Consider the following 21957-nt stretch of genomic DNA (forward strand, 5'->3'; position numbering starts at 1 on the left):
AAGGGCTTTGACATGGTTTCCAAGAGCATTCTCCTGGAGAAACTGGCAGCTCATGGCTTGGACAGGTATAATTTTTGCTGGGTGAAGAACAGGCTGGAGGGTCAGGCCCAAAGAGTTGTGGTGAACAGAAATCCAGTTGGTGGCTGGCCTCAGTATTGGGGCCAGTTCTGTTTAATCTCTTTATCAATGGTCTAGATGAGGGGATTGAGTACACCCTCAGGAAATTTGCAGATGACACCAAGCTATGTGAGAGTTTGACCTGCTGCAGGGTAGGAAGGCTATACAAAGGGATCTGGACCAGCTGGATCATTGGGCTGAAGCCAATTGTATGAGGTTCAATAAGGCCAAGTGCTTGGTCATACACTTCGGTCAAAACAACCCCAGGCAGTGCTACAGGCTTGGGGAAGAGTGGCTGGAAAGCTGCCTGTCAGAAGAGGATCTGGGACTATTGGTCAACAGCAGCTGAATATGAGCTGGAAGTGTGGCCAGATGGCCAAGAAGGTGACCAGCATCTTGACATGTGTCAGAAACAGTGTGGCCAGCAGGACTAGGGACGTGATCATCCCCCTGTACTCAACACTGGTGAGTCTGCACCTCAAATCCTGTGTTCAGTTTTGGGTCTCTCACTACAAGAGAGACCCTGAGGTGTTAAAGAGATTTCGGAAAAAGGCAATGAAGGTGATGAAGTGTCTGGAGAGCAAGTCCTGTGAGGAGCAACTGAGGGAACTGGGATTTTTTACCCTGGAGAAAAGGAGGCTGAGGGGAGACTTTCTTGCTCTGTAAAAGTACCTGGAAGGAGGCTGTAGCATGAAGGGTGTCAGTCTCTTGTCCCAAGTAAGAGGTGACAAGGATGAGAGGAAATGGCCTCAAGTTATTCCAGGGAAGGTTTAGATTGGATATTAGAAAAATCTTCTTCACTGGAAGGGTTGTCAGGCACTGGAACAGGAGGCCCAGGGAAGTGGTGGAGTCACCATCCCTGGATGTGTTTAAAAGATGTGTAGGTGAGGTCATAAGGGACATGGTTTAAAGATGGACTCAGTGATCTTGAGGGTCTCTTCCAAGCAAAATAATTCTATGATTATATATCATTCCAGACAAAATTTTACAAAAGACTGTTGTTAATGATATAGGAAAAAACAGAGAATTTATTTCCCACTCCCTTTTAATTTCCCCCTCCTAAATTCTGATGGAATTATATAATTTTATTCATGTTTTGTCTTTTAATATAACAGTTATTATTAAAACAAAACCAAACCCCAAAACATTATAAAGGGTTTGAGAACGATTTCTTAGTGTAAATACAAAGCTTTACTAATGTTTACTCTTTATTCAACACTTCTTACTTCTTTTGTCTATTAGGCATACAGGCTAAGGTAAGAAAATGAAAATCTATTTATTTTGCTCTACTATGTCATGCTTTATCAGAACGGGTAATTCAGTTGTGGGACTCATTACCACAAAATGTAGTGTGGGCCTAAACGATGAATTAATTAAAACACTTTTAAGTGAATTCATTTGCGGAACCCAGGAAAAGTCCATTGTGAGATGTTAAGAAAAATAGTGTAGATGCAAAGTTTGGCTCCCAAATTCCTTCCATACAGCCACAACCTGAGTAGAGGTAGCAAAGGAAAACATTACTGGTCATCTTGTTCTTCTCATTTATCCAAACCTGTTACTGGCCACTGTCAGAGATGAGACACTGAAATAACTGAATGTGTGTGTGACCTGTTTAGCTATTTTTATATTATATCTTTACAATGGAAGTGTGGAAGTGTGATTATCCTGTTTTACAGGTGAGAAAGACCAAGCATAGAAAATGATTCACCCAAGGTCATACAATGCGTCAATTTGATCCACGTTATACTCCACGGTCAATTGTTTGCACAACCTGACTTTGCTCTCAGTCTGGAGAAAATTTCATGTTTTCAGAGAGGAAATCCAGGTGTAGGACAGAGAAAACTACTTTATATAAGCAATATGATAGGAGCACAAACACAGCATTTGACTTAGACACCAAACTGAGGTTTGAAGTAGTACTCCTTAAAAAACAGACACATGTACAACCCTTGATGAAATAAACAGAGACAGTGTCTTCTGGGGTCTAAACCACAGGAGAATTTGGGAGCTGATAGTGTAGAGGAAGAGACCTAACACTATAAGGCTTGCATCCTCTAGTTGCTGGGTCTGAGTGCTTGAAATTTTGTCAAAGTTAAGATCAAGTTTAAATTCTGAATTTCAAAATCTACTTGTCAGTGACCATTTTTGCTTGTTTGTTTGTTTGTTTTGTATGAAATGCTGAATTTGAATCATAAGTAGAAGATATTAATTTCTATAATTATTTTGTAACAAACTTGTAGCATAAAATAAAATGCTAAAGTACAAAATAGATTATCAAAGTCCCATAGGTTGCTGTTGTGTGGGGTTTTTTTAGGGTTTTTTTTGTTGTTGGTTGGTTTGGTTTGATTTTGGGTTTTGTTTTGGTTTTAAGAATATGTTTTTCAATATATATATTTTAAAGGGTGAGCTGCTGTTTGGCAGGAGATAAAGTTACTAGGGATAGTATAGTAGGAAGCAATATGTGTACACACATTGCAATATGTATGTAAAATTTATTGTCCCATTACACCTTCACCTTCAAAGAACTGAATGACTTTTACATTATATGAAATGTCCTTGTCTTCTAAGGCATGATGAGCCACATTTTAATATTTTTTTTTTTCTTCTGAATCATAAGATTTACATTTTTTAATTTTGATTCACATGAAGATGAAGTAGCTTAAGGCCAATCAGTTAACTTTTTTAAAGCAGGAGAAGAAAAAGAATTGTGGTGTGTTGAGTTTTAAAATTGTGTTTCTTTATGGTTTCTGAGAAAATATCCGATGTATTTCTGAGAGATTTTGAAAGGAGCAGAGGTTGTGTTATTTTACTTGTACATGTCCCTGATGATATCCCAGTCCCAAATAAGCACTAAATCTTCAGTGAACGCCACAGTTTTAAATTATTCATGCAGTTTATAAAAACAACAACAACAAACCCAGCCAAACTAACAAACATTGCAAATTAACATTGCAATTACAAACAGGAATATTCCTATACAGGAATATTACTCTGCCACAAAAACGTGAACTTTGAGAATGAAACGAGCAAAGAAAACAACCATCCCTGAAGTGAGATTATGAGTGTCTTCTCTTGTGTTGACTATGAGCCATTTAATCTTGAAAACTGCTATGTCTGTGACTACTTGTCTCTTAAAATGAAACATGATTGTAACTGTGTAACTTTCTAGGGGCTGGAAGTTGAGATAGAAGCTGTGTTCTTCATACTACTGACAAGTACTGAAGAGTTTCTTCTAGTGAAGAGTGTGTGTGAAAGGACAGAGACTCATTAATTGTATTTTCCATGCTGCATGTATTCACATTAATAGCTAGCTGCTGTGTCTGTATGTATGAATACAGCCAAAGATCATTATTGAACAGTGCTGGAGCATAAAATTTCCACCTGTCCTGCCAGAAGGAAGTGTCTTTCTTTTTTATGCTATTCATTTGAACTGACCCTCTAGAAGAAGAAATTGCCCCAAATCAGGAGAAAGAGAGTATAATTGCTGTAGGACTGGACATCTCCTCAAACATCAAAAGACCACTTCCCATAATACTAACATTTGGGAGAAGATTTACACCCACAAAAATTAAGAAATTTGGCATAAAATCTCCCAGTCACTCTGTAACTCATTTTTCTGTGTCATAAAGAAGACGACTTGGTGTTATTTGCCATATGTGTTGCTGTATCATAGCCTGGTGAGCTGCAGTTAGACTTACAGTGAGAACTTCCTTAATTCTGTGGATTTAAATCAGACCTATAATATTCATATAACAGTCAGCAGAGTCCTCAACGTACAATTTGGTTTGATGTGAGATTCTTTATTTGTGAGTTGTTGCTATGGGAAACTTTAACAACTTCTACTGAGAGAGTAAAAAGGATTCTCTTTGCATATTTTAAAATGTACATAGATAGAATATATACATACATAAGCACATATAAATACACATGCATTTGTACATGCATATATAGACATTTATGTCTATTTTTCTATTTCCATTTATATAAAGTGTCCGTAAGAAAAATTATGCTGAACTGGGCTATAGTTATCAACACATTCTTACAAAACAGAAAGAAACAAGAATGTTGCGGTTTTATTCCATCCAAACACTGATTTCTAGTGGACAGTGCTTTGTCTGGAGGGCAGCTCATTAAAAGTGGACTGTAACTGAGGCAGTAAAATACCCTCTTTACTATTTTTCCCAATTTCCTCAACAGAAGAGGCTTTACAAAGAACTCAACATATTGGCTGCTGAGGGCTTTTGACAATCAAGTTCCATCTGCTCAGTATTGTGCAAGATGAAAAATACATATAGTCCGAGCCTTGGAGAGTGTATAATATGAACTGATCTAGGTAGGTACTTCACTGACTATCCATTCGGCACATGCCATGACCAGATTCATTATTTGCATGAATTTCCTGGCATATGCTGCAATAAGGATTCAGAACCTCCTGAGTGTACCACTACTGATTTTTTTTCATTCATTGCTAGACCAGACAACCCTCTTAGTGCTAGAGAAGTAGTTAGTGTGTAACATAAATACTTCTAAAGAGCATTCTGTATTTATGAGCAGCTAATTGCAATTTAAATTGGTAGAAATCTAGATCTTGCACAGCTTTAGGTCTTAAGGCTTGTTTTGAATTTAAATCTCCTGTTGAAATAAATGCATATAAATATGTCTTTTTAAAAAAAAAAAAAATCTTTGTCCATCCTTTTGGAAATGAGACTAAAGTTTTTCTTCTCTTTATATGTGCCTTTTCAGAGAAGGGTCTGACGACTTTACTTTCCAAATCATAATTTGGGTGGAAACATCCTGGCTGCCCTTCAACTGGAAGGTTAAAACTGCTACTTCAGATAGAATGTTTTCTTCTGTTGATTCAGTGGCTGTGTTTTTTAAAGGGATACCTTACCTATGTGTGGGTAAACACATGGAAAAACATATGTGAAACAGAGTCTTACAAAGCACAGTGGTGAAAATGTAGCAATTTGTTTTTCAATACATTTTCTAACAAGGCTGAGATATACAACCTTAGTTTTTTGGATTCCATAATATCATGATGCTTGGTACCTCTAGTGTTATTAAATAACACTTACATTAAGACTCACTGTATGGTTTTACTACCCATAAATCTGAGCACTCTGAAATGGAAATCTAATATCAGAAACTTTCTCCCACTAGAAAGAAACTGTTAAAGCCTGGTTGTCTTCCTCACTCTACAAATAGAGGAGTGTCCCAACACACCTGCTGGTAGCATGCACTGAAAGCCAGCTTACTTTACCATAAATAAATATGTAAAATATATAAAGGAGCAATGAAGTGCCACTATTCTTCCAAGTTTCAGCACAAGAAGAAACTAGGAACTTGTATAGGTTCAGAAAAGGCATCTTGTGAAATTAAAGTTGAGTTTCCACAGAATGACAATGCAGAAAATTCAGACTGGAAGAGACATCTGGAGGTCATCAGGTCTAACCCCTCTGCAACCTAGGGCAGGTTGTTCTGGGACTACATTGAGAAACGGATACTTTTTCTATAGTGGTCTACTTTCCTTCCAATGAAATAATTAACAGTAGTAGTCATTGTTGAATCTGCCTGGGATCGGGTCTGAATGTTGGGGAAAAAAACCAAACCAAACCAAACCAAACCAAAAAACAAACAAACAAACAAAACACACACACACACACACACACAAAAAAAAAAAAAAAAAAAAAACAAAAAAAAAAAACAACCAAACAACAATGCAGCGTATAAAATCCTGACAACATACATCATTTATATGACCAAATTCCTAAACAACCTTAGATTGCAGTCAGCATGGTCTGTCATTCTCTGTTAATCGTACCTAATCTATTAAAGCATCTATCCTCACACTGTGCAGGGGTGCTGGGGAGGCTAATGCTTAGCTCTAGCTCTAGGTGATATGCCTTCTTAACTAGTTTAAGGATGTATGTGAGATATAGATGGAATGGAAGCTTTGTGCTGAATCTTTGCACAATGCTGTAGTCCTTCAATTGGTAATAATTACATATACCATTGCCTGTTTCAAGCATTATACATTTGTTCTCTATTTGTCTACCCACACTTCCTCTTTGTTATTCCCCAGAAGAAAATTAATAACAACAATTTACAAATTAGAATGACAAATTTTCTCCTTTATTAATTAAGCTAAGTGAATAGAGATACTTGCAAAGTAAAGAGCTTTTTTCCTCTCTTTTTTGATCACTCTTAATATTGTACTAGCAACAAGCTGGTAGAATAATACCAAAACATTACTCTTCTGCCAGCTCCTCTCAGCATCCTGGTTTCTCCTTATAATACAGTCTTCGTCCATAAACTGGTGAATCTGATTCTTCTCAGACTGTGACAACAATGTGGAAAATCTTACTCTAGAGTCATAACAATTAATTTATCTTCAAAGTAGCCAAAAGAAAGTTTTAATCAGAGTAGTAAGTACTTTTAAGCAGTGTTTTTGCCTCTCAGTATTAATAAGATATACAGCTTTGTTTCTTAATCAATCCTATTGTCAGGAAACAACATGACAAATACAAATCAACATTCAGAAAATACGAAAATATATACTTGGCTATAAATATATACTTGATTTACCTGAAATGTAATTCCATTTCAAGTACATCTCAAGTTCTCTCTAAGACTTGAACACCAATGTCTACAGACATTTCAGAAAGAAAACATAACAAAAAATCCATAAACCTTAGCATGAAATAATGTAATTTAACATAACATAATGCAACTTAACGTATCATAATGTAAGGTAAACCCTGGTCCCTCCAGCAGGGAACAGTATTTTCATGAGTCAAAAATTCTCTTCACTGCAAACAGGAAAAGCATTTTATACCAACCATTATGAAGCAAAGACACAGTGAATAGCAGGCCAGAAGAATAGCTAACTTTAGCACTAACAATGGCCTTTGAGACATCCACTCAGCTCCTTTTTGTGACTTGATGTTATTAAAGTTTTTGTATCAGTCTCTTCTTCAAGCTTTGAAACGTCCCCATACTCAGAGGCTTCCTAACAGAGGCCACATATGTACTTGGATTAAAGTTCCATACTCTTAAAAAGAAAAATCCTGAAAATGTTTCATTTATTTTTTGGTTAATAAATAAAAACCAAGTGGGATTTTTATCCCCATTGCTGTTGTCTGTTGCTAACATGCACAATGGTCAACTGTCATTAGTGCAATCCCTGAAGTTAAAACATCCATTTCACTCCACCTTCTTGCCCTTTGGTAAGTTAATAATTCAGATTGGCCACCACAGTGGTGTTTGAATTTTCCACAGTGGTTTCTAATTTTAGAAATCCCCATTTTGATTGTTCTCAGCAATGTCTAACTCTTCCATAATTTCAGAGCATCTAAGCAGTAATTCACAGAGAAAACTGGGTGTTATGGGTGCTCTAGCATGTAAGGTACATGTCAACAGCTCAAACTTGGTGACATTGGGGTTTTTGCCTTCACCTGTCTCATATGTCAGCAATTAAATGCATACACTAACATGCTTTAAGATAGTAGGATAAAAAAGAAAAAAAACCTCAAAACTGTGATAGCAAATAATGAGATTCTGTGGCAATATATCTATGACCAACAAGATACTGAACTTCTATTTACTTCACAACAATATAGGGCAAAGAATCTTGTGCAAAGATATCCAACAAAGCAACAAACCATAAGAAGAACTTACTGATGTCTATTTAGATTTTGGATGACAGAAGATTTAGCACAGATAACAAATTTCAATTAGGATAATAATTGCAATAAGTGCTTCTGTTCACACTTTAACACCAGGTATAACATAAAACATCTTAATGCTCTTGAGAGAAGGAGGTCATTATCCCATATATTCCCTCAAGTAAGAGTGTGGATGTGGTCAGCAGGAGAGCAGCAGATGTGTTAATCTACTAACCTATGTCTATGTGACCAGGCTATGTATGTATGTAATATTATGTTGTATAAAGGTCTTTTGTTCCATTGACTCAGGTCAATGTGGGTTTTGAATAAACTGAAGTGATTCTTACGTTAAACTCTGATTGCACTTTAACTTATATTTTGTGTTGTCATGTAGAACATGGAAAAAGTCACTAGATGTAATGTTAGAGATTATCCAAGGGGATAAGAAAGTCTATGGTCTATAATTAATAATACTGTCTTTCTTTTTATACCAGTAGATCTCAAAAGCCTTTAAAATGTGTGGCTAAATGCAACTAATCTATTTCACAGGCCAGAAAGCAAAAGCACAAAGAGAAACTATGGGGTAGAACAACTTCTTCAATGTACCAAGCCAGACGCTGTCACAGCAACCACGCTCTCTCTCAGTGAAATCCCATTTGGTTTGGTCAGAAGTAATCACAGAGCATGAGGTATGAGCATTTTTACTTTTTTTTTCTCAGATGAGGGTATGAGTTTATTCACTTGCTTTCACAGTGTCCATTTCAAACCCAAGAGGCCAGACTCACTGGGACGTTTTACGGTACATCCATTAACCTTGTTTGGCTGATAGGATTATTTGTCCTGTCATTTTGAACATTTTTAATTGAATTTGGCACTGCTATGGCAAAAGCTCAAGTTCGACAGTTTTTAGTCTGTCTGCTGTCTAATACTTTTTTAATTAATTTCAACACCCAAGTTTTGAGGCTTTCATATTTTTTTGAGAAAGATTATGTATTAGGAACAGAACAAATCATTTAACAAGACAACATTATGGATTTATTTTTTTAAAGCATCTCATGTGACTTGTAATAAATTCAGACTAAATACTTAAATGTTTTACAATGTTAAGCCCAAACTGAAGCTTTGTGTATTCAACTTAAGTGACACAGAACCAGAAGAGCAGAAAGTTTTGTGCAGAAATCTCCCTGTGCTTTTCTGAAGCATATGGTAAAAATTAAGCATTCTGTCTCAGAAAATGTCTGACAAAGATTTTAAAGAATTGCTCAACAGGCTGATTGATTACACAGGAAAAGACTGTTTCCCTCTTTTATGCATGCCAACCAGGAGTATAGGTGTTAAAATACCTTAACATTTCTATGTTGGTGAGGAACAAATATTGAGCAACTGTAATTAATAACTATTAAAGCTGTTTGACTGATCATATCTTTTGACTTGCAAAATCTTTTATGTGCAGGTGTGTGCATTAATGGAATCCATTAAATTCATATATTTCAACAGATAGTAATTTACGATCTTTTATAAGATCTGTTATGAAACACAGTCAGAGATACAGGATTGTCTCAGTGCATTACATAGCAAATTGTACTCCCTTTTCCTCTGAAATGACTTGACTTTAAAGACTAAACATGAATGTCAATGCATTGGAGAGCCACATTAGGTGTACTTCTTGCTCTACCATCATCTGGGAATATGTGGAATAAAACTTTTATCACTGGCAAAGCTGAGAACAAGAGTGAACAATATTCAAAGTGGCTGGAGGAAAAAATGTGTGGGAGTTCTATCTATTTCACTTTATAAATAAAAAGAGAAAGAGATTGAGTGTGTAACCCTCATTTATGAATTGCAATGGCTCTCCTATGAGTTGCTAACTATTCTTTTGAACTTATATTTGTTACTTTTTTTTTTTTTTTGTTCCTTTCACAGAACCCAAGGAGATGAAGAGATGAGCAATACTTTCAGCTAGTCCACATCAAATTCTGAGGCCTATTCAACCCTGGATAAGTAAAAAATCACTCATTAATGTTTTTTTCTTTTGTTCCAGAGTAACACGTGCTGTAAGTATGAGGAAAAAGTGGAAATCAGGGCTGATTAGAACAGAAAGGAGAACAAAATTAGTCTTACACTTGGACTTTAATGAGTTAGTGGAGGATTATAGGTAAACTATATCAGCTCTTATAATACTACTGACGAATCTCTCAGGGAGGCTTTTGACTTGCTTGTCTATTTAACAGCACATTGAGATTATCATAATTACGTATAGATGGTAAACATATTAAATGGATTAGTATCTGCTGTATATACAATCTTCATATGCTTATCTAATTATGATCATGAAATGATTGATTTTACTATCCCAGGCAAAGTTAGAAGGGTGCTCAGCAGAGCTGCTGCTTTGGCCTTCTGAAGGGCAGACTTCAACTTGTTCAGAAAGCTGGTTGTCAGAGTCCCTTCAGAGGCAGTTCTGAAGGACAAAGGAGTCCAGGAAGGCTAATCTCTCTTCAAGAAGGTAATCTTAGAGGTGCAGGAATAGGCTGTCCCCATGTGCCAGAAAGCGAGCTGGCGGGGACAAAAGCCAGCTGGGCTGAACAGAGAGCTGCGGCTGGAACTTAAGAATGAAAAGGGAGTTTATAACCTTCAGAAGGAGGGCCAGGCTACACAATAGGAATACAATAATTCCTTTATACAGGGAGAAAATAAGAAGGGCCAAAGCCCAAGTAGAGCTAACCTGGCTATCGCTGTGAAAGACAGTAAGAAATGCTTCTACAAATATATCAGTAACAAGAGGAGGGCTAGGGAGAATTTTCATCCCCTGATGGATCCAGAAGGAAACATAGTGACAAAAGACAAGGGAAAGGCTGAGGTACTAAATGTTCTCTTTGCCTCAGGCTTTAATAGCCATAATGGTTGTGCTCCAGGTACCCAGCATCCTGAGCCAGAAGGCAGGGATGAGGAGCAGTATGAAGCCCCAATAATCCAAGGAGAAATGGTTAGTAACATGCTACACCACCTGAACACCCACAAGGCTATGAGGTCAGACGGGATACATGCAAGGGTGTTGAGGTGGAGGTGATCACTAGGCCACTTTCCATTGTCTATCAGCAATGATGGCTAACTGGGGAGGTCCCAGTAGACTGGAAGCTGGCTAACATGACACCAAACTACAAGAAGGGCCAGAAGGAGGATCTGGGGAACTACAGAACTGTCAGTCTAACCTCAGTGCAAGAAAAGGCCATGGAGCAGATGATCTTGAGTAACATCACACAGCACATACAAGAAAACCATATGATGAAGCTGGTGATGGTCCTGGAGCACAAGTCTGATGGGGAGTGTCTGAGGGAACTGGGGCTGTTTAGCCTTAAGAAAAGGAGACTGAGGGGAGACCTTATTGCTGTCTACAACTACCTGAAAAGAGGTTGTAGCATGGAGAGTGTTGGTCTCTTCTTCCAAGAAGCAAGTCATCAGACAAGAGGAAATGGCCTCAAGTTTCACAAAGGGAGGTTTAGATTGAATATTAGGAAAAATTTCTTCACAGAAAGGGTTGTCAGGCTTTGCAACAGGCTGGCCAGAGCAGTGGTAGAGTCATCATCTCTGGAGGTGTTTAAAAGGTGTTTAGACAAGCTTCTTAGGGACATGGTTTAGTGCTAGAGTTAAGTTAGGTTATGGTTGGAATGGATGATAGTGAGAGTCTCTTCCAACTGAAATGATTCTTTGATTCATTAAGGAGGAGTTATAATGCTATCAGATAAATCTTGATCTTTCACCTCTTTTTAAGAAATTAACTCAGTTTCAAAAACTCTGCCATACTTCAGCTGTTGTCTCTTGCTTATTTCTTTATACCTGGGACAGATTTTGTCTGTAGGATGTTTGTCTACATTTCAGTGTCACATGATCATTGGTGGTAGGTGACACTATTTGTTTTTTGAAGGAAAATTAAGTGGTATGATTAACCAGAAGGGGAGATGGCATTGAAATGAATCGGAGTAACTTGACAGGAGGGACCAAAGAGCAAGACTTAGACGTTGTGTATAGGAAGGTAAAGGTGCTGTCTTCCCCTTTGTGAATAAGGAAAGAAAGAAAAAGAAAAGAAAGAAAAGAAAGAAAAGAAAGAAAAGAAAGAAAAGAAAGAAAGGGAAGGAAGGAAGGAAGGAAGGAAGGAAGGAAGGAAGGAAGGAAGGAAGGAAGGAAGGAAGGAAGGAAGGAAGGAAGGAAGGAAGGAAGGAAGGAAGGAAGGAAGGAAGGAAGGAAGGACTATGTAAGATGTCCAAAATTTGATATATTTCAGAGCAAACTAATCAAAATGATCAAGCAGTTGTAGTCAAGGCTTCATGACAAAAGCTGAAAAATAATACATCTGCGTTGATTGGCTAGCAGGCTATATGTAAACCTTCTTTAAGAATACAGAAAGGAGAACTTTATCTGTTTAGATTTGTAAGAATATACTATGAAAGGGAACTTCTGAGATACCTTGAGGATAAGTTACAAAATCAAGCATTTAACTGATACTATCATCTTAAAAACTGAGCTTAGAAGAAAAGGATATTTTAGAAGAGCACAGTGTTATGCAACAAACAGTTATGGGACAGAAGGAAAGTGTCCTTAATGCAAAGTGCAGCTGGACTGTGAAAAAAAAAAATCTAGGGAAGTGATAAATGCTCCAAGAAGGGCTGGCAAATGTCTACAAAAGCAGAGACTCCCATGCTGGCAGCCATGATCCAGTAGACCCAAAGCTGTATCCTCAAGTACTGGATGTCACTCAAATGTGTTTTGTGCAAGCAAAGCTGATCATGATTTCACGTAACTTTTTTTTTTTTTTTTAAATATAGATATTGTGAAGGAGATAATGCTGCTACGACACTTACATGTGTGCGTTTATGCCCATATATATATATTTATAAATAACATCAAAGAACCAAGGTAGGGTGTTGGATTGAGGAAATCTTTCAGGAAATAGCCCTTCATCTACAGTTTCTGTTGCAAGTAAAGCTGTTATTATAGCTGGAACAAAGAAAGCTTGAAAGTTGCCTTCAAACAAAAAGGCACAAGTGGAGGTGTGTACATACAACAAATTAGCCTCTCTCTGAGATTCTAAGTCCATATTTTTTGAGAAATATCTTGCATTCAGGTCAGTGACAAAAGAAGGAAACCAAAAGTAATGTGTGTGAGAGAAGAATCACTAATTGTCCCGTGTGTTTCTATCTTTCCTCTTCTATACCACAAGGTCCTAGGATTTTGAGGCATGACTTATGTAAGTGACTCAGCCTGCAGGGTTGACAATGAGGAGTTAGGAAAAGCTTCAGTTGTGAAAAGAAGAATGAAAGGCAGTTGTAACTTTGGACTGATGCTGAGAGCTATCTTAAAAGAAGCCTGATAAGGTCAGACTAATAAACTTGGGAGGTGCTCAAGGGGAAACCAAATTCTGGAGCTGTGAGACACCTTGACAGACAATTAGCATAAAACAGGGCAAGTACCACACCACAGAGAAAGTAAAATCACAATCACAAATAGAGTTGAACTTAAATTGGTCAAAACGATGAACTAAATATTTGCCCTTGAATGCACAAAAAGGTACTAAGGACAGAATCAGGTCCCTAATTCTTAAACGTGTGAAGATTCACTCAGCACTGTATGAGCCAATGCCAATGAAATACATGCACCTGATGGTAGCTGCTGTGTTTTGAAATCTTTGTAAGGACTGAGGTTATTGCTAAGTAGTGCTTGTGACACACCTGTACAAATTGAAATCATCTGGTTTGTGTGGTGCACAGGGAGTTAGTTTGCTTACATGGTCATACAGGTTTCTGGTATTTCATTCTCATTGTGTAGACTTGTCTGCTGCATGCTTGACTGATAGCAGTTCATTTCATACAAACTATTTTTCAAAAAATGATAGTGACTTACTGTTTATATCCAAACACTTCTTGCAGTATTCTGCTGACAGGACTAGTCTTTTCGTTCTCTCCATTTTTATTTTCTTGGATATATTTCTCAGCTGTCAGGCCTTATGTCTTTTCATCCTCTAGACTCTCAAAGGCCCCTTAATCTTGGATCAGGCTCTATTCAGTCTCCTGAATCTCCAGAGTGTCTTCAGCAAAAATGGGTGCTTGGAAGGCACAAGAGCAAATGCAAACACCAGCTCTGACAACTTGCACCACTTCTGTGTATTCCACTTCACTTTGAAGATGGCCTGTGCCAGAGATGCTTACAATATAATATGTTACCTATATAGTCATCTGTAGCACACATGTGATCTAAATTTACCTCTGTCAGAGATTCATTTGGAAATTAAAAGACATCCAAATACTGAATGGGACATAGAGGAACTCCTTCTTCACCTAACCTGTTAAAAATCTCAAATATCTTTGTCTTAAGACATTGGTGATAGCCAGTGTACTTGCATGAATAGTGAATCAAGAATCTAGCCTTGCTATTTCTTTAATAAGTATCACTTTCATGGAGAAATCTTACATCTTCTGAAAACTTGACAATAGATAACACTGACTCTTTTCCTTTCCACCCACCTCTCCACAATAATATGTTCATTATCATACTGCTAGAGTAGCATGGATAATACAGGACTTGATTCACAAGGAGGCTTGTTAATCGAGCCCTTCAGGTTTTTTAGCAGGAATTGGGACCTACTTTCCTCTTCTACTCTTTTTTTTTGTGTTTTTGAATTTCATTTGTCTTCTAATCCCCATCTCTAACGTTTTTGGTACATTTCAAAACTCCACTCAGGTTTTGGAAACTTATCATGAACGCAAATAAAACAAGGTCACAGTGGAGAGGTTTTAAGGAGGACAAGTATGGAAATTACCTTATTCACCAAGATTCTTGAAGGCCAGATGTTAATTTAAAGCTGTTGTGGAAACATTAGAGTGATCATGCTATGTTGAACCAAAACTCCACCTATCCCCATACCTAGTCCAATGGCGTTAACCCTGATGAGAGTACAAGATCCAGATCTGTACATAATAATACTTCCTTGGCCTACCCTGCACCTTTCAACAACCCATGGATCAAGGTTTTCCTCAGATGGAGGTGGTGTCTTTAATTTTTTTTGTCTGAGATTTGGAACTTAAGACCTCATTGCCCATCATCCTGTGCAAGTTAGAAGTAAAATGTTGTTGTTTCAATCAGGCTGCATTTTGTAGCCATTTTCCACTGATGTAAATGAAAACATCAGAGGTAAGGAAATGGTAAAAGAGGTACTGAACCTGAATATAGTTCTCCCTTTGTTTACACTTCTAATAAACATTTCCTACAAACAGTTTTGTGTAAGAGAAAATTTTGAAAGGAGATGGGATGTATAGCAGAGGGGCTGAATTATGATTATTATTATTTTACCTTTTAATACAAAGTGCAACATAAGATCTTTTCAAAACTTTAGCAAGAATTTTCTGTGTGCAAGCCAGACACAATATTCGTAATTTTATCTGTTTATCTGTGTATCTCCCAGCAGACCTCTTTGTAAGTCTGCTTCTGTGCACATTTCTTTGTGTATATCAGTCAGTTTTCCTTCCTGCTGCCTCTCTCTCTTTCTTTTGTTATGTATGTGCTGTCTCCTTCCCAAATCCCTTATGCTTATTTTCCAGACACATTTATTTATGTTCCCTTGCTAATTGAAAATCTCATATTTGAAGTTATTATTCTGATTGATGTCTGTCATTTTGATCAAGCAGTTGCTCACAGATGCTTTGTTAGAACAATTTTGCTTGTTAGTTTATCACCATCCATCTCCCTCCTGACCTTCTGTAATGTTTGGTAGTAAAACCATTAAATATTTTCTGCAAACAGAGTGACAATTGGCCATCCTTTCATGTGCACATGTCTGTAACTACAACTGCTAAACCCTTGATATTCAGCTGTGTGAGTAGGTTCCATCTTAGACTGTGATGGACATTCCTTCCTAGATAGTGGAACAAGGAAAATTTATTGTCATAATACAGTAATGTTTTTGCTCTTCTTTCCTGTTACGTATTTTGGACACTTAAGAGTAGGATAGTGACTATGTATTCCACCAGGTTTTTGCTCAATAGCTGGCAGGTCAACTCCTCAATCCAACACAAACTTTGTGTGTCTTCTAAGAAAATAAAGTTAGTAACAATAAGAAAAAATGAAGATGGCACTTAGGATTAAGTCTAGTAAGATTACAGATTCTCATTTTTAAAGCTCAGATTCTCAAAGCTGCTGCACTGCAAACTCATGAGTATTTCTGGCAGAGAGATTCCCTTGATATCTGAAGTTCTGCTCTGAGCATGCCAAGAACTCTAGTCTTGACAGAGTGAGATATCTATTTTATGCCTAAATCCTCTGAAGATTCACAAAGCAGGCATGTCTCTACCTGTCTTGTGTGAAGGACTTGCTCCCAGAGTTATACACTGATATGCATTAAGTATTTATTGGAGAAGAGGCCAGAAACCATGTGTTCTTCTCCCACATGACTGTCCAACCCAATAGACAAAAGAATCTTGCTTATTCATTATTTCTGTCTGGCTTGATGAATATTTCATTTTATCTTGCAAAGTGGAATAACTTCAAGAAAGAGACTCAATTGTGCCCAAGAATACCCAATAACACAATAGTTAGAATTATCTCCCAGGAAAGAGAACATGTGAACTCAAGCCCCTGAGCCAAGAAGGTAGAGCCACCCTTGTCCTCCCATTGCTGTGTTGCAAAAGAAAGCAATGCTTCCTACAGCATATTACATTGAGGTCAACCTTGTGGATATGTTTCAAGAACACCCTGAGACTCTACCAGGAGTTTCTGGGCTGAGTATTTTATGGGAATGTTCTTTCAAAGCCATGAAGTTCATTTATATGGTAACTACCAGTATTTAATATGAAATAGCCTTTAGACAAAATGGCCAACATCATTAAGTGATGAGTGAAAACAGGTCTTTTTTCTTCCTGTATTTAAAGCCAGGTCTTCTGAGAGAGTTCTTTCTCTCTCAAAACAGTACAGTCTTTGGGCTTACTTGTTCTTATGAGATGGACTTGAATCCTTGCAGCAGGAAGAAAGTTTGAGTCTCCCATGTCCTGTTCAGTTCTTTGATCTCCTTTTCTAGACTATTCACTAAAATATACAGCTCCTCTGCAGGCTATATACTAAATTCACCCCCTTTTAATTTCAGAAGAGCATATTTTTAGTAGAGGGTCGATGATCTGAATCCTAAGTGAAGGGTGGTAGTCACCTGTAGTCACGAGTAAAGTGCCTTTGCCTTGCAGAAATGCAAGTTTCATCCATCTTTCTATTTCAAGTGGCCACTTTTGGTCAGAAATATGTGTGTTAACTTTAGGGGAGCTCTCTTCATCTTACAGATGTTGTGGATCTGCTTTTGCAAGGTCATTTAGTTCACAGTCAAAATGGAAGAGCAAAGAGAAACCCTGAGAGATGAAAAAGCAGGGGAAAGGCTAAAAGAATTAATAAGAACTTTGTGGAAAAAGTGAAGAAATTAAGAATGAAAGATCCTTCTGGGAATACTGTTCAAAATCTTCACTAGTTTATGTCAGCTAGTGAAATGCTATAAAAACACCAGATGTACTGTACTTGTAGTAAAAATTTTAGGGATCTTAGTTTAACTGTCTACTACATGGGTAGAAACATATCTTTTAGATAACTTTTTTTAATGTTTTCTCCAGAGCCAAAGATTTCTGTAAGTGACAAGAGAGGAACACTCCTTGTATGGAATGTTATTTATAAGACATCAGTAAGTTTGTTTTTCGTGATGGTTTATTTACACTCATTCACTCATTAACATTTCATGAGGACCCAAAATCCAATATTAGAACCAAATTTTCCTTGAACTGTTCACATCCCAATGCACCACAAGTTTCTGACAGCTAGTTTGTACTTTTCCTGATGCAGTCTCTGTCCATGTCTTTTAAGAAGAAATCATGGTTTCTTGCATTAAATTGGATACAAAAGTACACGAGGCTGTAATCAATCTGGTTTTTGTAGCTGCCATGGCCACACATATTTCCTAACAAAGTAACTACAAAATTCTGTAAATAATTTAGTATGCTGCAGTGGTTATACTACTTTTTCTACAGTGGTTATACTACTTCTGTTCACACTACCTCTGCCATTCTACACCTATGTCTTGCCGCATTTGTAGATGTACCTGTTTATATTATGAACATTTTTTGCTGGGCTCTAGGCACAAATTCTACATCTTGGATGTACTGTCTGTCTTATGTTCAACATACGTCATGTGAATAACCAGCGTCTGTGCTATTCTAATTAAACCCTCTCTTCTCTTTTTAACTCTCCTTTGACAAGTTACTTATAATTTGCTGCCTTCTTCTGGTGCAGTTTTTTATCCCTTCAAAAATAAACATATACTTGTTTTTATGTCCTTGCATATTCTGCATTAAAGTTTGAAATTTAATGGAGGATCCTGTCAAACCATCTTCTTTCCCTCATGAAGTCCATTATATTATATGTTCCTCTTCTGTGATATGCCTGACTGCTCTCAAGCCCTTTAAATCTATTCTCATCTGAACTGCACTTGATAACACATAAAGGAAACCGTATATAGGATGCAGAATCTGTGCATTCACTGCCTGTGCAGAAAGCAAGAAAATTACACACATATCACCAGAATCTTGAATTAAGCTTGTATAGGTATTGAGAGAGCAGCAATGTCTCCTTTCTCACACAGTGACTCAAGAAGGTCAAAGCTTTCTGTTGCAGAACTGGTATAGCACAGTAGTGTGTGTGTATTCATTCTCTGGGTTTCATCCAAAAAGTATTCATCTCTGTTATAGCAACCGTAAGATCATCTTGGCTCCTAAGCTAATGCTGACTCAATTCATCTTGACGCATACTTTTATATTTAGAATTTTTCTCTTAAAAAGAGGGAAAAAAAATAAAAGAAGAAAGATGGGACAGACTTCAAACACGTAAGAGACATATACATAATTTAGGACATCACGTTTTGGTTTGTTTTTGTTGTTGTAATTGTTTGTTTTTTAGTTTGTTTTGTTTTGTTTTGTTTTGGGGGGTGTGCAGGGGCAGGTAGTGGTCAAAATTCAGTCTAAGATGTATCTCAAGATGATGCAGAGCTCCAGGACTGCTTGTCTTGGATCACATTTTGATGTCATATCATTTAGTGCCAGAATGGTCTTTCTGATTTCTTAAGAAATATTTTTACGGTGGCGTATTCCTATAGGCATCAAAAGTATGTGAAGGTGTTGTAACATGGTTATCCTTGAGATCATTTTTGATGGTGGTAACCTCAATATCAAATATCCATTTAGACATCACAATCAGCAGAGCAGAATGTTGTGGACTTAAAAGCCTTGCAAGTTGAAATTCTGGGTTGGGTTTACCCCTTGTACCAAATAAACTCTACTTGCCTTTAGAAACTATGAGTCTTTGACATTGGAAACAGAAAACACATACAGTGACAAACAAATAATTGCACTAGGAAAATAAATCTGTGTTATTTTTCTGCTACAACCTTGTATTTGCAGTTGTAACATGATTTATCCTCTCCAAACATATGACTAAATGAGAAACAAATAATATGCTATACATAAATTAGTATGGAAACAAATAAGTATTGATAATATTTGCAGTTGTTTTTAACTGGAAACCAGCCCTTTGAGTGATTAACTCCAAATCTCCTTCTTCTTCCTTTTTATTATTTTTCATGGTAGTTACAGACAGAGCTTTTAAGCCAGTTGGGGGAAAGTATATTATTTCCATCCCCCTTTTAAATACTCTATAAAGAACTCTATCGTTCATAATAGCTTTGTTTACTGCGTAGTACAGCATGTTCTAATTATCACCTCTGCCTCACTAACCATACGGTTTATATTCTCACACTCATCAGTTATTTTTATGCCTCCTGCAGAAATGAAGAGAACATTAATAAGAATATTTTTTTCAGGATATCATTTTGGATGAAATTATGAGAAATAATGCATCAAAACACAGAAATTCAGCATTGTTTTAGCATCTCCCAGAATAAATAGATCCTTTCCCTTCCTTCCCTCCTTCCTTCCTTCCCTCCTTCCCTCCTTCCTTCCTTCCTTCCTTCCTTCCTTCCTTCCTTCCTTCCTTCCTTCCTTCCTTCCTTCCTTCCTTCCTTCCTTCCTTCCTTCCTTCCTTCCTTCCTTCCTTCCTTCCTTCCTTCCTTCCTTCCTTCCTTCCTTCCTTCCTTCCTTCCTTCCTTCCTTCCTTCCTTCCTTCCTTCCTTCCTTCCCTCCTTCCTTCCTTCCCTCCTTCCTTCCTTCCCTCCTTCCTTCCTTCCCTCCTTCCTTCCTTCCTTTATATTTTAACAGAAATATGAAAGACTAACAAATAATACAATAAACATACAATAAACATACAAAAAATAATCCTTAAAATTGCTTCCATATACTTGTTCATAGCAAAAGGAATGGTTCCCAAGTTAGCAGACTTCAGGTCATTTTAAGCAATTGCCTTGATTTTCATTGGGAAAACCACTGAGTTGTACCAACTACTTCTGATTTTAAGACTATTTTGAGAAATAGGTTTAGCTTAAATTTTGATGTCTTTAAAGTATGGATAAATCAGTGCAATAAGTAATTATTCTCAGGGTTTAAATGAATAGAATTTTTTTTTGTTGTTTTACTTCAAGCTTTTATTTGGTTCAGCCTGCAGTTTTAAGAATGTTGATGTAGTTTACCTCTTGCATTAAATGGATGTCTCCTATTTTAATCTTTTAATGTGTCAGCTTATGAGATGTGATAAAAAACTTCCTATGTGTGGCAGGATGCAAACCCCCCTCTCTCCCCCCTCCCTCCTTCATGGAAGGAGTAGGCACATCTCCCTCTCTCTCTGATGTTTGAGGCTAACAGCTTCTTTTGTTTGGCCCCAGAGCACCCTGGCCAGGGCCATTAGGAGAAGGGAGTGCTGAGGCGCCAGGGAGCCGCTGTTTGGAGGTTTCAGGGGCACCCACAGCCAGTGTGGGGGTGCAGAGAAGCTTCTGGAATGGCCACAGTCAGATCTGATCAGCCAATATAAAAATGGGATTCTTGTCGAGACTCCGCCCATTGTCGCGGGTCTCTCAGAACACGAGCAAGATGCTGCCGCTGAGAGCGCCCCGCTGGGATGGAGACTCCGCTTGCCTCGCCGCCACGGGTGTGAGTAAAACTTCTCACAGGCTTGCGAGTATATTTATACTTTCCGTGCACGTATGCACATGTAACTTTCCGTGCTTAATATGAGCACGTGTATAAATTATTTCCTCGCACAATTGCGACTGTATTTTCCTCCCATGCTTCCACATAAGCACGTGAAATATTCCATGCACATTTGCACGTGTAAGTAAATTAACTCTCGCAGGTTTGCGAGTGTATTATAAATTTACCCTCGCACAATCGCGAGTGTACTAACTTTCCGTACTCACTACGAGTACGTGTATCTCTTTTAAAATAATCCCATACCGTGTTTAGGCAAGTGTGTACTCCTCCCAGACTCAGAGACGGCTCCAGCATTGTTTTGCGTGAGGCCATATGCATGCACTCTGTGAACCGCCTGTTGCATTAGTTGCTGTCCCTTAATATTTTTCCTCAACTGATATCTGAACCTGTATTCAAGTCACTTTTGGAGTGCTAAAACCCTGTTTCTCACTGGTTTAATAAAAGTTGTTTTGGACCCTGTTGCCCCTTAAGCTAACCTCGGGGTGCCTCCGTGACACTATGTTTCTTCTTTTAAAGTTAATAACGTAATTATTAAACCATTAATAGGAACACATTTTTAGACCTTTTCTATTAGAGGAAAAAAAAAAAAGAAAAAAATCCCCAGAATTAAGATGTTTTCCCTTGAGCCTGAGTAACTTCACAACCCTGTATTATTATTATTATTATTATTATTATTATTATTATTATTATTATTATTATTATTATTATTATTATTATTATTATTATATATAGTTTTGTGGGGTTTTTTGTTTTTTTTTTTGTTTTTTTTGTTAGTACTTTTGTTGTTGAATTTTGGTGGACAGGAGGGTTGGGGGACATCTTTTTATTCTTTCCTATGCAGGGACAAAATGTATCTATGCATGCACATCTACCCTATATAGAAAACTACAAGCACTTTCCTATCTGACCTGGTTGCATGTGTGGCAGTTCTGCTCTGAAGGCCCTACAAATGAATTATGGTAGCAGAGTAACCAACCTAACAACCACTGTGCTTAAAAGGCATG

This window comes from Streptopelia decaocto (assembly GCF_964273445.1).
Source record: "Streptopelia decaocto genome assembly, chromosome: Z".
Classification (NCBI taxonomy): domain Eukaryota; kingdom Metazoa; phylum Chordata; class Aves; order Columbiformes; family Columbidae; genus Streptopelia; species Streptopelia decaocto.